Genomic DNA, 17,853 nt, shown 5'->3' with positions numbered 1-17,853 from the left:
CACCTGTGTCTCACCTGCTGCAATACATTTACGCTCCATTCTTTCATGACCGCCACCCTGAACCTTATATCACCAGATCGTTTTCACCTCCATTAAAATCATTTGCTCCATTCCGTGTCATTGATGTGGGATTCATTAAGGCCCTCCTATGATGGATCGATTCTTGTCGACATCAGCTCATTATCCAAGAAGTCGATCTAGGGACACCCCTTTCAGTACTTTGAAGCTTACATGCCTCAATGGCAAGTTTCTCACTTCTGGAGACAGGTTTACATCAATGGCCTTCAAAACATCTCTCACATGGATCGACTTGTACTTTGTGTGAAGATCGAACAAGATTGAAGACCCCAGATCTAGTTTCATCCATCCAGCCTGCGATATATATTCAGGAAAATAAAGACATCAAATGTACATCATTGCTGCACAGATGATCATCCAATCAAAGGGATGATGGCTCTATCAGAATCATCAGTCTACACTCAGACGATTGTCTGTCCTATGTACATGAAAATGAATTTATAAAGTTGAGCATGGGAATACCCGCCTCATCTAGATCGTGAAAATATTATGAAGATAATGTATTGTATTGTATCTTATTACAAGTCTCCTCCTAGCTTGAAAGAACTTTGGATCCTCATGATAAAGCATTTCACCCGACATCAAAAAGATTAACGACCTCATGCTTTAGGGGGCAACTGTTATAGACATTTTTGGGCACTGCAACCCCAAGCATAAAATTTCCATAAACCAAGGGCTCCTAAGTCCCTAAAAGTGTTGTTCCAACCCCTAAAGGAACAAGGTCAACTGATTACAGCTTCTCCCAGAAGTTCTCCATGAAAAACCACTCAGAACTGGTCAAAACAGGATCATTTCACCTGCTCCATAGGCAAAGTGCGTTGCATCTCACCTAAGTACACTTAGTGGGTGCATTTCATTTCAAAATCCCTTCTATTGGGTGTGATGGGCGAGAAGAGACAAATGGCAGTGTCAATCCGCGAGGTGAAGCATCGAATCTTCTAGAAACTTCTCCTGTGGCACTTGCCATTCTAAATTCGACCAAGGATGAGTAAGAGATCATCAATCTCCAAGTGGAAGCAAGAACTATCAGAGGGAAGACACTAATCAAATCACAAGCTAACTCATCTCCCTTACAAATATCTATATATGGATCCCTCATCCCAGAGATCCAAAGGCTGGAATTTTGCATCTTGTAAGGAATTGTTGTTGGTTTCTTGAGGCAACATCATAGTGTTGGGTGATCTAAGATTTGCATGAGGTGAAGAAGGGCTTACTTGCTGAGAGGATGATGCTCAGTCAGAACAACTGGTTGTAAATCTCTTGGCTCTTTCTTGATTATCAATAAAGCTATCCAAGTTTTCCTCCATACTCTTGTTTCATTTATGTTTCATGCATTTTTATGGTCAATTTACATCTGATCCTAGATTGTTTATGATAATAGATCCATGTTCTTGTATAGTTTTATGCTGCTTTGATTCTACAGGTACTCTGTGAAGTTGGGTGTACAAGGAAGCAAGTAGCAAAAGACTATCAGAAGAAAGAAGAATTGAGCAAGGAACCAAGCGCAAGACAGAGGTTGGTCTCCTTTATTCTTCTCTCATATATCTTTCATAAAGAAAATGAAAGTAGTTTTACTTTGTTTGTTTCTAAGGTAGCTACCACAACTTAGTGGGATTAGCAGTTCTGCATAGACACTTTTCCCTATAACAACTTGGTGTGGAACGAAGTCATCTCCAAGTTCGCTTCTCCTTACTCTGTCTGATCATCTTCTTCCTCGGTCTCTGGGGAAGGTGACTTATGACTCCGGTCAGAGTCAGGCTCTTCTTCACCTGCCTGTCCACCTGACTACTGCATGGTAGTGTGCTTTTCCTTGACCTTGCCGTCGACCTCCTTCCTCCTCTTCACAGCCAGTTGTTACCTCTTCATCTTGGCTTCTTCCTTCTTCTGCTATGCGACAGTTTTGCTAGACCCTGCCATTGAGTCTTAGGTATTGCACCAATCTGTTGGCTAGCAGTCGAGGACTACTACAATTGCATCATCAGTGGCCAAGTATGTCAGGTCATGCCATTTCTTCTTAGGGTCCTTCCATGCCCGCATTGAAACATGGTGGAAGTCTGCCTTTAATTCCACATATTCCTGTAACTTCTCAAAATTTGTAGGTGTCAACCACGACTTGTGATTGATGGCCATATGTATGCTCATTTCCATCAATATCTAGAATATATTGCTATCCTTTATCTACTAAGGATCCTTCGTTGCCCATAGTGAAGCGAACTTCGCTGCCTGTGGTAGGCCTGGCATGACTGGAAGGAACTTGCTATCTTCAGGTAGCTCCCATGCAACCAACACTATGGACAACAATATCCATGCATAATGAAAGGTCTTACTGTGATCTTATGCCTCCTGGCAATTTAAGAGGAGCTCGCTATAGAGGTAGTGTCCCAGTTAAATTAGACTCCCTCTGCACACTCGACCGCCAAAGTTATCACTAGTGTCGGCACTTCATCTGTGCAACACTTCTGCATCACCTTCCATTCTAAGATTTGCATCGCTACTTTGACCGCAAGGTCACAGACGCTTGAAATGGCATAGTCGTGTGACTCCTTTACCATCTTGTATTTTATCTTCATCGACTCTTCAAGTGCGTGCTCGCCGGATTTCTGACAAACACCATGGCTGAATTTTCTCTTATGTATGGTAGCCACATGATCCTATGGATCAACATGTCCATGATGGGCATTAGCTCCTCCAACCACAGACACCCATTGTGCACCATGTACATCAACTTCTTAATCACTACCAGTGTGATAGGTGCATGGTTGTAACGTGGCACCCATAATAGCTTTAGCAGGCCTGCCTTGTCCACACCTTTTAGCCACTTCCTCGGCTCCAATGTGGTTACTCCAATATTTTTGTGGAAGAAGCAGTGCATAAGTTGGTATGACGCTAAATGACAGAAGTACTCTGTGTTTTCTAACTCCTAGTCCTCCATCTTCAAAAGGGGGACATGCCCCAAGCGTGGTCCCTCAAAGATGATTTCATCCGATAGGACGGGTGTGTGCAGGGTGACTTTACTCTCATCAACATCTTTGGGCACCTTTGTCTTGCCCTTGCGCAGAGGAATGTATTTAGCCAACTTAGATATGGGGTTCGACCCCTCAATTTCAATGGACTTCATTTCCACTACAATATCCTCATCATCCATGGGGATTTCTTTGACCTCTTCTTCCGACTCTATGTCAATCATTTTGGCCTTTTCTTGCACTGTGGTTTTTCTTGACTGTGGGTGCCTCCTAGGTGATGCATTCACTGGCGGTGGCATTTTCTACTTGTCCTTCTTCTGTTTTTGTCCCTCCTAGGTCGACGTAAGCCTTGGACGGGGTGTTTGGGGGGATTTAGGTACTTTTATCAGTGCTTCCATAGGTGCAATTTCTGAGGCAGCTCCCTCTGCTGCCATAGCCACCTCTGGAACAGCTCCCTCGGCTGTCACTGCTTCAGCACTCATAGCTTCCGTGGGCATTGACATCATGCTATGCAACAAATCCTGTGTCACCTGTGGCAACATCTCAATTACGGAACATTCTAGAGAAACATCAAAGCTTTCACTGTTCATGTGCACCTGAAAGCTCAACAACTCAACTCTCAAAATTCCAAGTTTTTTCGCTGGGTAGCCACCTACAATTTATATGCACTTTCAAATTCAAATCCAACTGTTGCCCCCAAAACAGGTTCATTAATGCTAGATTGGCGGTAGGTTTTCAAATACCTGGTCCATAACTTATGATTTAAATGACATCCCTGGCTCCCTTTGGCCATTTTTTCATCATCAAATCATGAACAATGACTTTAACGGTCACTTTCTAGCTATCCTGCTTGGTTTTTCCTTTGGTAGTGCAGCTGCTTGCATACTCCCGCAGGCTCTGTGACATATATTTATTCCTCACAGTTCCCTGATTGTGCAGTTGTTTGACCTGAGTAGTGTAGTTTATAGTCATGTGCTTCCTTTTAGCTGCTTGGAGCACTAAGACTATGCTTCCCTCATATATTCACCTAGTTGGATCACTGGGGTATGGCTTCAATTGGTTACCACTCACCTTCCCTGGGAAGGGTTATCCATTCAGTTTAACCAGTTGAACGGCTCCACCATCAATAATCTCCTTGATGACATATGGTCCTAGCTAGTGCATTCTAAATTTCCGTGGAAATTTATCAAATTTACTGTCATATAACAACACCATATCATTTACCTTGAAGGTGCGCAGTTTGATGTACAGATCATACCATGCCTTTTTGCACTCCTTTTGAACTTGTTGATGAAATCCAGCTAGAAATTGGTCCTCCTCAAGCTTTGCTAGCTGCACGAGCCTCTCTTCGAGAGCTCCACAGTATGCCATTCCTATGAGTGCCTCTATGCATAGACAAGGTACAATGTATTCCATTGGCATCCAACCTTCTGCACCATACATGAGTTTGAAAGGAGTTTGCCTAGTCAGTTTCTTGCAAGTCATTCTGTAGTCCCATAACACACAGGTAGGTGGACATCCCATTCATTTCTTTGAGCATTATATACCTTCATCAGTGTGCTCTCTATTATCTTATTGAATGTGTCCACTGTCCCATTAACCTGCGAATGGTAAGGCATACTTTTCTGATGATACACCTGAAATTATTTTGTAAACACGTTGATTGTTTTGTTAAGAAAGTGTGTACCACGATCACTCATCAAGATCTTTGGATAGCCAAATATTGTCAACACATATTCAAAAATAAACTTGGTTGTTGTAGCACCTGTACAGTCCTTCATAGGCTACGCCTCTGCCCACCTATTCAAGTACTCAGTCACGGTGATCATGTACCGCGCACCCGTCTTCTTTCCTTGAGGCTGAATTGGACCCAAAAATTCAATCACCCATTTCTCGAATGATTGTAATGTCACCTGTGAACTAAGGGGCTTTTCATCCCTCTGTGATGGTCTGCCATTACTTTAACATGCGTCACATGTGCTACAATATGTTTTTGAATCCTTATGCAGGGTTGGCCTACACAACCCAGCACATAGAACCTTCTGGGATGTTTCTTTCCCTGCATAATGTCATCCTGCAGCTCCTCTAAGAGCCTCAATGAGGATGGTGTTTCATTCAAATTCAGGCACATAATGTTGCAAAATTTCGTCTAACCCCATTTTGTAGAAGTGCGCTGCAATGATAGAAAAGTCTATCGCATGCACTACCAATTCCTTCTTTTGTTTACTTGTATAACCTTCTGAAGCCAATCCTGTCGTCAAGAACTTGATGATATCTTTAAAGTGACTGTCCATGATGCATACTGCAAAGAGTTTCATGTCAGACAACCCTTCCTCCAAATTAGTAGGTTACTCTCCCATTTCAATGCGCGACAGATGATCAGGTCCTGCATTCAGTCGTCTTGGCTTCACAATAACTTCAAAGTCGTAGTCCTTGAACAACAACAACCACCTACATATTTCCCCCCCAACACAGGCTTGTTGACCAGGTACTTCAACACGGAATGATCTATATACATCTTAAAGTGTCCATCCAACAAATAGTGCCTAAAATTCTAGAGCACGTACACCATAGTTCATCCTTCGTACTCAGTCGTGGAATAATTTTTCTCTGCTTTACACAACTTCCTACTTGCAAATGCTATAGGGTGATCCAGTTCTCCCTCACCGGCCTATGTGTTACCGGGAAAAGTGTCTATTTAGAACTGCTCTATCCCACTAAGGTGTGACAGCTACCTTAGAAACAAACAGAGAAAACTACTTTTGTATCTCCTTTATGAACTATAAACAAAGAGGAATAGGAAGGACCAACCTGTGTCTTGCGCTAGTCCTTCGATCCAATCTCTCTCCTCTTTGTCAGCTTCCAGCTACCTGCTCCCTTACTTGCCCAGCTTCACCAAGTACCTGTAAGATCACAGAAGAAGGAAACTATACAAAGACATGGGTTTATATTCATAAATAACTTAGGATCAGATTTAAGTTAACCATACAAATGTAACAAGCATCAATGATACAAAAGCATGGAGAAGAAACTCAAATAGTTTTTATTGATATACAAGAAGATCCAGGAGGAGTTACAACCGATGATTCCTGACCCAGCATCAACCTCCCAGCAAAGAAGTCCCTTCTTCACCCCCAACAAAGCATTGATCACCCAATTCTCTGATATGTATCTCAAAACCAACAACAATTCCTTACAATGTGCAAAATTCCAGCCTGCGGATCTCTGGGATGAGGGATCCATATATAGATGTATGCAAGGAGGATGAGTCAGTTTATGATTTGATTAGTGGCTTCTCTCTGTCAGTTCTTGCTTCCACTTGGAGACTGAAAGCCTCTTACTCATCCTTGGTCGAATTCAGTGAGGCAAGTGTCATTGGAGAAGATTCTAGAAGCTTCCATTGTCTCTCCACCTCGTGGAATGACACTGCCACTTATCATTTCCCGCTCAACACACCCTGGTAGTGCATTTAGGTGCATTGCAACGCACCTAGCTAGTGGACTTAGGTGCTATGCAACGCACTTAGCTAGTGGAGCAGCTGAAATGATCCTGTTTTGACTTATTCTGAGCAGTTTCTGGTGGAGAACTTCTGGGAGAAGCTGTAATTTGTTGACCTTGTTCCTTTAGGGGTTAGAACAACACTTTTAGGGACTTAGGAGCCCTTGGTTTATGGACATTTCATGCTTAGAGCTGTAAGGCACAAAAATGTCTATAACAGTTACCCCCTAAAGTATGAGGCCGTTTATCGGGTGAAATGCTTTATTAGGAGGATCCGAAGTTCTTTCAATGCTGGGAGGAGACCTGTAATAAGATACAATACAATACATTATCTTCATACTGTTTTCATGATCTAGCTGAGGCGGGCATTCCCATGCTTAGCTCTATAAATTCATTTTCATGTACATAGGACAGACAATCGTCTGATGGTAGACTGATGATTCTGATAGAGTCATCATCCTTTTGGTAGGATGATTATCTGTGTTGCAATGCTGTACATTTCAATGTCTTTATTTTCCTGAATATATATCGCATCCCGGATGGTTGAAACTAGATCTGGGGTCTTCAATCTCGTCCGATCTTCACTCGAAGTACAAGTCGATCCATGTGAGAAATGTTTTGAAGTCGAACATGGAAAGACATCGCTTGATTACTAGTCAATGATGTAAACTGTTAACAAGTGCGAGAGGAATCACCGATAATGATAATGATCCTCAAGGTACTGTAGTACAATTCATGTGGTGTGAATAAAGGAATTGGCGTCGAACACCACGCAAAATCTTTCGGTCAAAGGTCATTGATGTAAACCTGTCGCCGGAAGTGAGAAACTTGCCATTGAGGCATGCAAGCTTCAAAGTACTGAATGGGGTGTTCCTAGACCAACTTCTTGGATAATGAGCTGATGTCGACAAGAAGTGATCCGTCATAGGAGGGCCTTAATGAATCCCACATCAATGACACGGAACGGAGCAAATGATTTTGATGGAGGTGAAAACGATATGATGATATATGGTTCAGGGTGGCGGTCATGAAAGAATGGAGTATAATGTATAGTAGTGGGCGGGACACAGGTGGCCTTTTTGGATGACTTCTCTTGAACATGTCGGCGACACTTATGTGATGGATTGGTAGCATTAACCCCAAATGTGGATGGTATGGCGAGACCATGGCGATGTGACCAGTGAATGAAACAACCCAACCCGACTCGGGCACGGAGTGGAAGTGTCATGTTCAAGAGTGACTTGCTACCAATAAAGATTCTTTGACTTTTCTTCCCAATTTTTCCCCAGTCATTGCTGACCAGTACCTCTTTATTTTTGTCAAGCTTGAGGAGGATAACATATGCTTGTTCTATAATTTTCCCTTCGGGCAAACCCATCGCTATGTTTTAACGAACCTAGCGATAGTGAAACTTGTTCTCGTCTAAAGACAAGTTTGTCGCTATTAACCTTTTTAACGAGTTTAACGACAAAGATAACTCGGTCCTTTTCATTTTTATAGAGTCTGAAAAGGTACGTAAAGATAACTCCAAAATTCCTTTTTCGTCATCTAATCCCTTAAGTCCGAAAAAGTATAAAACAATACAGAAGGGATGAATTTTTGATTAGCTTTAACGAGCCGAACAAAACAAGCGCTCGATCTTTTTGTGCAATAATCCCTTAGGTCCAAAAATATTAAAATCTAGAGGGATAGCACTTCCTGTCGCTTTAACGAGCTGGAAGGCCAGAACTCGGCAATCTTTTCATATTTTACGAGTCAGAAAAGAGCTTAAAGAGGACTCGTCTTTTGAGGAACAAGTGATAAAATGGGTAGCAACTGATTCCAGCTAAGGTTTGGAATTTTCCAATCACGGCAGTGTCACAAGGATGGCTAGTGAAATCACTCTTCGCAGCTGTCCCTCAAAATGGGTAAACAATCAAATGGAGGTGAATGATCGGCCAATGAAAAAGTGGAGGTGACGGTGCAAACACGACCAAGGATTTAATGGCTGAAGTGCTACATTCACGGTGGTTATTTACCAGGGGATAGTTCATTTTTTAACGAGCTTAAACGCGAGTGGAAACATTTGCTCGGTCCGGGTTTATTTTTTAACGAGCTTGAACCTCGCGGTAAACACTGCTCGATTAATCTAGTCATATGATAAGAATGTCTCATATAAAACGACAACTTTTAGAGTTTTGCCCCACATCCTTTCTTTATGCAAGTTAGGTGACGACTAATCCTACGAGTTTAAAGGGTTAGAGGTCCTAAAAATTTAAAAAAATAAATAGTCGCCCTTCGCTTGCACTCCAAAATGTTTGCATGCCCCCAGGTATAAAACAGAGTTTCAAGGTTACCCCTACTTCCTTCCGCCAAAACATTTGTTTTACCGAGAGAGGCCTACCTCTTACGGGTTACCCAAAGATTGTTCTATTCGCGGTGCAAACAAAAAACTTCTTCGGCGATGTCTACCGAGATAAACAAAGGTGAGCGACGATGCCCGCCAACTCACATAACTTTGACAAGAGAATCTTTTTCTAGAATAACCCCTCTTCCAATCCCGGACGGGGTACAGACTAGTCATATTCTCCCGCGGAAACCTACCCTATACCCGAAGTTTTCCTGCCGAAGCAAACCAGGACGCATGCCCCCTGGGTTTTAGTCATATCCCTCCGAATTACTCGCGCTCATCGGGAGGACGGACTGGAGATTGAGACATTTGTTGCGTGAAAATACCATTTAGGGACGATATATGACTATTTGCTATGCGTGATCTGGGAAATGAAAGTTGGTCTACGAGCTCGACCACTCTTCCTTCATGCGGAAAACACATTACTCTAAAGAGTGAGGAGACAATCGCTCCCATGCAATAGATATAGTCTCGTCCAAGGAGTAGGTTATAATCCAAGGGCCCTTGAACTACCATTACGTTCATGTGAACTGTCTTCCTTCTCAATGTTATGGGCACATCGGGAGGATCCCTAAAGGTCGACTGGTTCCTTTATCAAATCCCGTCAGATTTCTCATCTTAGACAAAAGTGATGGCGAACCAAGCACTTTCCAAGCAGTTGAGGAAAGGATACTCACAGAAGCCCCCTCATCTATGATGGTACCAGCCATAACCATTCTATATATTTGAACGATAATTCAGAATGGTACGCTTGCTGGTAAACGGGGTCTGCCTAGTTGATTCCAATCAAAGGAGACAACTAGGTTGCTTGGAGGTGGGACCGAATAGACGGCCGGGTACGGCTCTGACGAACTTCCTTCCTGCGGTAAAGGAACGGGTGAATTGCCCCCATGTTCGTCGGAGTCTGTGTTTATGAAGAGAATTTGGATGGTGTCATGTTTGTTCTCTTCAGTGACTGTATCATCTGAAGAAGAAACCTCTGAAGGCAAGACCAGGTCGACTGCCGCCTCGACCTTTTGACTTTCATCTAGTATGGATCCAGATGGTTTGTCTTCAATGATAGGTGTTTCAGCCGACCACCTGAGCGGGCCAGCTGGATTCTCAACTAGGCAAGAGTTTTTTATATCTAGGAGGAAGTCGTAACGGTGAAACTGGACGATCATCCAAAACTCTTTTAGCTTCGTCTAAGAAGGGACAACGGTGGACGGCATGATTGCCTTCACACAGTTTACAAGGAAATCTAGCTTTCCCTTTTTGTCCTGGGGCTTCACTTTCACTAGTTGATGGTGTGCTTTCAACATGATCACCAGAGGTTGACGACACCGGATTGTGCAAACGAGGAGACCAGTCCCTTAATATCCGAGGGATGCAAGGACAATCTCTGTGAAAGTCGTCTCCTTTGCAAATGACACATGGCGATTTAGGCCTGGTCGGTGCAGTGTGTGGATTTTCGTTAGACGACACTCGTTTTCCCCCATTCGCCTTTGGCTCCTTCTTCTTCTTCTCTTTCTTCTTCTTTTCCTTCTTCTCCTTAGGAACTCTTCTTTTAGCTTTACCAGCTCCATCAAGTGAAGAGGAAGGAGGAGAAGAAGAATTAGAGGAAGTAGAAGGCTGGTGGGCAACTTTGGACTCGTCTAATTGCTGATTCGATTGTTCAGGAATGGTGGTGTTCTGAACGACAGAGGTTGAGAAGAGCCATACAAGAAAACCAATTGTCAGTACTGGAAGTGACAATGTGGCCATATGGGGCGCACCAACATCTCCCCAAGAGGAGTAGGGACTAGGATTTCCACCAAGGGGAATTCCTTGGTTGGTAGGCTCCATTTTCTTAACCCAAGATCAACGTAGGAAAGGGGTAATGAATATTCCATTTAAAATAAATTTTAACACGCTTTGACACAACTTGTTTTTTCAGTTTTTAAGAGTCGAGAAAACACAAAAGATGACTCTAGTCTCCTTCGATTTTTAATGAGCCTGAAGTGACAAGTGCTCAGATGGACCTTTTCGGTTAAAGAGTCTGAAAAGAAACGAAAGGGACTGCTCTGGAGGTCTAGGTAGAGGGAGTACCAAACCAATCGCAAAACTGCAGAATACTTTTTACGGTACGGCAGTCAATCTTCTTGAATGTTGTGTTCGGTGCATTGCGATCAGTAGGGCGGTCGACACGGCTTCCTATGGATAAAGGATTTAAGCCTATAGGGGTATCCCAATATATACTCGACAGTACGTCGGAGCACAAGTCCGTACTGGCACTTATCGTCTCAAAGTGGAGGAATCACCCAACCATCAATAAGGACAACAGTTACCAGGCTTTACGACGCCGGAATATGTCTCTAGCCTAGACCTCTAAATGTTGTGCGTTAAGTTCAAAAGCGTTGTTAGGTTCATTAAATTTATTTTAAGTTGATCTTTCTTATGAATTTTTCCTTTTGGGTTCACCATGAGATGTAGATGTAATTCCTAAAATGCAATCTAAAGATGATAAACAAACTTTTATCTCTTTTCAGCAATGAAAATCCTAGCTACTAGGGGAAAAGAAAGACACAATCTTTTCACAAAGAGCAAAGAGCACACTGTAAATGCACTTTCCTAAATCAAGCCAAACAGACTGTCAATATGCAAATGCACATGCATGTATTTGTTTTTCACTTTCTTAGTATTGATGCTAAAAAGAAATTTGTTGTACAAATCTGAATTTGCTTTCAAGCGACAAACAAAAACAAGCTTCTTTTCGAAATCAAAAGGTAGAGATGATTACGACACTTTATGATTTTGAAATAAATACTCGTTTTGACACTAGAAAGTCACAAATTCAAACCAAAGGCAAAAGTAAAAGCATAATCGACTATCAACAGCAAATAAACTTTATCCTATGATCAAAATCGACACTTGCGACAGATCTAAATCAAAGGACGACAGTACGATTATTATACTTTTGCAATGGAAAACTGTAAACGACTCAACAAACACATAAAAACATCTACAGTTCTTTTGTACAAATGAGGTGGAATATCAGTAAGGAAAAGGGGTCTGAAACAGTCATATACTGATCACAGGCTGCAAAATACAAAGACAAAACTGGAAGGAATGAAGCAAAGAACCTCAGCTGCACAGGGCTAGGCTGATCAGCGCACCTGTTACACAGAGAAACTGCATTGCAGTGCAGGTAGCCCTCTCGGGAAGTGCATTGAAATGCAGAACCTCTTCACAGTGCCTGCGCTGGGGCAGAAACGAGAATTCTATCTGGGTTCTGGGTCACAGTTTGCAGTTTTATCTTTGGTTTTTGGCCGAGTAAAAGCAATCAGTAATGCACAATCAAGGGTAGATCTAAGGGGGGTCTAAGAGCTATCACAAGGGCAATCAGATAGTCTATGAATCAACTGTTCAAATCATAAACAGATCCAGTGAATGGATTAAACCAGCAGATGTCTACTTTGCATTTGTTAATGGCAAATGCAGTTCGATTGCTACTTATAAGTTTATGAAATAAACAATAAGAGATACACAAACAAACTAATTAGACAATCCTCCCCAGTGGAGTCACCATTTTGTTACCAGGAAAAGTGTCTATTTAGAACTGCTCTATCCCACTAAGGTGTGACAGCTACCTTAGAAACAAACAGAGAAAACTACTTTTGTATCTCCTTTATGAACTATAAACAAAGAGGAATAGGAAGAACCAACCTGTGTCTTGCACTAGTCCTTCGATCCAATCTCTCTCCTCTTTGTCAGCTTCCAGCTACCTGCTCCCTTACTTGCCCAGCTTCACCAAGTACCTGTAAGATCACAGAAGAAGGAAACTTTACAAAGACATGGGTTTATATTCATAAATAACTTAGGATCAGATTTAAGTTAACCATACAAATGTAACAAGCATAAATGATACAAAAGCATGGAGAAGAAACTCAAATAGGTTTTATTGATATACAAGAAGATCCAGGAGGAGTTACAACCGATGATTCCTGACCCAGCATCAACCTCCCAGCAAAGAAGTCCCTTCTTCACCCCCAACAAAGCATAGATCACCCAATTCTCTGATATGTATCTCAAAACCAACAACAATTCCTTACAATGTGTAAAATTCCAGCCTCCGGATCTCTGGGATGAGGGATCCATATATAGATGTATGCAAGGAGGATGAGTCAGCTTATGATTTGATTAGTGGCTTCTCTCTGTCAGTTCTTGCTTCCACTTGGAGACTGAAAGCCTCTTACTCATCCTTGGTTGAATTCAGTGAGGCAAGTGTCACTGGAGAAGATTCTGGAAGCTTCCATTGTCTCTCCACCTCGTGGAATGACACTGCCACTTGTAATTTCCCGCTCAACGCACCATGGTAGTCCATTTAGGTGCATTGCAACGCACCTAGCTAGTGGAATTAGGTGCTATGCAACGCACTTAGCTAGTGGAGCAGCTGAAATGATCCTGTTTTGACTTATTCTGAGCAATTTCTGGTGGAGAACTTCTGGGAGAAGCTGTAATTTGTTGACCTTGTTCCTTTAGGGGTTAGAACAACACTTTTAGGGACTTAGGAGCCCTTGGTTTATGGACATTTCATGCTTAGAGCTGTAAGCCACAAAAATCTCTATAACACTATGTTAGCGCAACCCCCAGTATAATACATGATGCATCCACATGCACATGAAATTCCTTCTTCCAGTCCGGGAAGACTAGGATTAGCGCAGTGACCATTTTCTCTTTCAGCACGTCCAAGCTCTTCTAACATTCATCATTCCAATAGAATGTAGCATACTTTTTCAAAAATCTCCATAGGCGTGGTGATCTGGGAATAGCTCTTGATGAACTTTCTATATATCTGGTATCCCTAGAGTTGTGCACAACTCTTTCACATTCCTCAAAGCCTCCATGTTGATTGTCACCACGATCTTCACGAGGTCTACCATCAATCCTTGTCTATATACCACGTGATCTAGTAGGATCCCAAAAGGGACACAAAACAGACACTTCTTCAGATTGAGCATGATCTGGTATCTCCAACATGTATCTAGAATCAAGCACAGACTTGCCACATGGTGCTTGACCAATCCAAACACAATCCAATTGTCAAAGTATACCTCCAGAAATTTATGAATGAAATCTTTGAATGCCACAATGACTACTCGCGAAAATATTGTTGGCACATTCTTCAGCCGAAAAGAGCATTACAGTGTACTAAAAACATCCCCATTCAGTCACGAATGTCGTCTTTCTTCTATTCTCAAGCGTGATTTTGTTCTAATGGTAACCAGAAAAACCATCAGCGAAATAGTATGCTTCTTGACTGCCTACATTATTGAGGACCTCATTAGTGAATGGGGTCGGGAAAGGGTCATTCACACAAGCATCATTCAATTTCCAGAGATCCACGCATATCCTTATTTCTTCTTTTTTCTTCTTTTCCTGAACCACTATTGGGCTTACCCAATTAGATTCTTCTACCGGCTCAATAATACCTACCACAAGCATCTTATCTAACTCAACGTGGACTCTTTCCTTATACTTCAGATTAAGGCGGTAAGGTTTTTGTTTCAGAGGTTTCACATCTGGTTTCAGGGTGATCTTCATGACACCCGGGTTTCCTATTATTCCCTTCATATCAAAAAACTTTTGGGGAACAAATCTTGATATTCATGGAGGAGCTCAGCGACCTTATCTACTATTGCATCATCCCAATAGTCCCCAATCTTTGCAAATTTTGGCTCCACCTCTATGTCAATGTTGACCTGTCTAGTTTTTAGCGGCGTATTTATGTCTGGATCCTCTACCCGTGGTCCTTCAACCTCACGGTGACCCACAGTTTCTAGAATATTAATCTTTCTAAGATTGTCGTCTTCTTCTTCAGTGCTCACGTTATATTATTCCATCTCGTGGCTCAGCTGGGTAGTCTAATTAGGTTGAATCAGGTCCAAAGGATCTTGCAGTATCCTTAACATCATTGCTTCAACCTCTTGTAGCACTGTGTCAATATAGTCAAACCCATCCTCAAAGTTGAACTTCATTATAAACCCCTTGGACAAGGTGTCCCATTCTTCAGTTCCATGGCAGAGCTCTATTCCGAAGTACAAATTCATTGGTCTAACATCTAGGGAATGACAAAACAGATGCACCCATTCATGCTGGGGCTCCACTCCATAAGCCTTAGCCCATTTGGCCAAGTGATCATGTAGATCATCCCTTCCATCATACTTGTATATGATCTATAGTTTCGATTTTCCAAAATGTATTCTCATCGTCCTCCTATAGTCACACCAATCACTAAAATTATCCTTGTACGTACCCCACCATCTTGCAGCATAGTGCGCAATGCCCAATCCAAGGCCTAGAAGCGATGCTTCTCTGGCACTTCTCTTTCAAATGCATCCAAAAAGTGATCAACATCAGTTAGCTCATCATAGTGAGATAGATTCCTTACTTCTGATGATACGCAATGCAATGACTTGGTCATCATATTACAACACAACATAGATACTTCATGCAATCAGTTCTATTAGTGCTCTATTTCTTCATCTGAATCTAATGTGTAGGAGCTCTCGTGGTCCCATGCAATACATCCATCTACTGTCGGATTTACCCAATCCTAGTCTCATGCTATTATCTTGTAAATATGGTCTAAATCGTCATCACTTTCATAATCACGGACTAAAACTATATAGCATGGTCCTTCGACAGGATCCAGTGGCACCACCGGGAGCGATTTCTTTTCCAATCTCATCTTTCACTTCTTGAGGTTGATTACCCCAATCATGTCAGTGGCCCAATCAATTCCAAGGTGTGCAGGGTAGGGATTTCTATCATCCATAATCTCTATTGCTTCAAAATTTTCTAGTGCGCTCACACCTTCAATGTCAAAGGTTACCCGCTGCAACCTCCCCAGTGGGATGATTTTCTTTTGATTCACCATCCTTAACTGGATTGGAGACCACTGGAGTGCAGGTTTCCCCATTATTTCCCATGTTTGTTTTGGAAAAACATTCTCGTCAGACCCTAGATCCAACATAACTTGGTCCATTTCGTATTCCCCTATCTGTGTGGTAAGTCTCATCTCATATCTAATCCTTGCCTTACGCTTGACAAGTTTTCTGACTAAGCGCATTTGTTAGTGGTGTCATCCTTGCCAACGCACTAATTGATCAGTTCTTGCAGGCCTTTCACAACCTTATTCTCACAGAGAAATTTCATGCAGGTCTCCAATAACATGGTTATTGGCTTATTTGGGCCTGACCTAGGTTCAGAAGAGTTATTTAGCCAAACAAATCCCGTAGCTACTGGCCCTTTCAGCAATAGCCTGCGAAGTGCTAATTGAGGTCTCACCCAAGGTAGCAGGGGAGGGTGCTGGAACCGGGTTTCCGCACCCTAGGGATGTCTTGGTGTGGTCTAGAGGTTTCGTGCGCTGGCTTATCGTTCTGCGTTGCTCGGTATTTGCATAGATCTGACTTGATTATGTTTCCATTTTAGTGCATTATTCTATTAGATCATGTGGTTGCCAATTACCAAGGTCTTTAAGAAAAAATTTAACCAATACAACTGATTCACGTATTAAAATAAACCCTTATTTATACTCATTCCAACCATAAGAAAATTAAACAGATATTATGAAAGTTTAGAAGAAACATAGGATTTCAAAAGAAACTTATCTTTATTTCCACTTTATCTTTAATACATCCAGATCCACCCTGTGCATTCAGTTGCAGGGGTCTGTGTACACAGTTGTGGACTTTATAGGCCTCTGCACACATAGTTGCAGAGCCTCTACCTACTACCCTAATCCTCGACTCAGACTTACAGATGCTTTCAGTCTATCTTCTTCAAGAACCCATTACATTTCATATTTCAGATTCCTTGTCAAAACTCTACTCCCTCTACCCATAGAGCCTCGCTCTATTTATACCCTTCCTTGGCCCATGATCCCTACGCGGGCCGACTCTATTTACATTTCTTTACATTATTTTTGTGTGGACTACCCTTTGACTCGACCTATTATAATTCGCGCTCTGCTCTTCTAGTGGAGTATTTATCCTATCTTTACCCAAAAATATCTGGCTTCACGCCCTCTAATAATTATGTGGGGCTTCCACTACCCAATAGTCTCCCAACACAATCATCATGACTCATCCTGAGTCACTCGGATAGTGGGGCGATCTTCTCACAAAGGTTGGTTACTAGCTTCTGCACAACACATGTTTCTTCAACAAATTTTGTGGCGATCCATTGTACTTGTTCCACCTGAGTCACTGATGCATCCATGTCAGTTGGATTCACCTTGTTACACTAAAAAATGTCACCATGACTATTTGCAGTTAGTATGGCTCCATCCACTGTCATACTATCCTCCTTGGCAAGTCTCATGCCTCTGCTCTTCATGTCAAACTTCAAGAAAGAGAGAAAAGTCATTTAAAGTCAATTATCTTTGGTACGCAGTTTCTCTTAGCCTTACCTGCGTGTACGCAACCCAAGTTCACAATACCTGCGTACTTGTACGCTCTGTATGTAAAGGGGTGGGTGCGTACCCCTGTAAAGGTCAAAAGGCGCGAGTTTCATCTTAAAAAAGTTACTTGTGGTCATTTCTAGAGTCTTCTAGAAGCTTGTTTGACGTGTATGAAGCACCTCCAGATGGTTTATGTATCCCTACCAAAGAGGAACTTATCCCATCAAGAGGGGAGCTATCCCATCCAAAGAGGGGCTTATCCCATTGATGGTGGACCTGAATAACTTCCTCTAGAGCACTATAAATACAGGCATTGGGCCAAAGGGAGGAGAGGTTGAAAGCTGAACATTCCTAAGGGTAGATGCTGCTGGAATTAGGACTTCCTTGTAGAAGCTTATGAGGAGAGATTACCATCTTTGCTTGTTTCATTTGGAAGTGGGTGAGCTGATCAGAGTAAAGGAGAACTCTTGTGGACCCTGGGAGGGGCTTGCACAACACCAAGG

The sequence above is a fragment of the Pinus tabuliformis genome, chromosome 3_2 (genome assembly GCF_031772625.1).
Source record: "Pinus tabuliformis cultivar Carrire ecotype Pingquan chromosome 3_2, CPIR1, whole genome shotgun sequence".
NCBI classification, from domain to species: Eukaryota; Viridiplantae; Streptophyta; class Pinopsida; order Pinales; family Pinaceae; genus Pinus; species Pinus tabuliformis.
Note: the sequence above shows the minus strand (reverse complement) of the source record.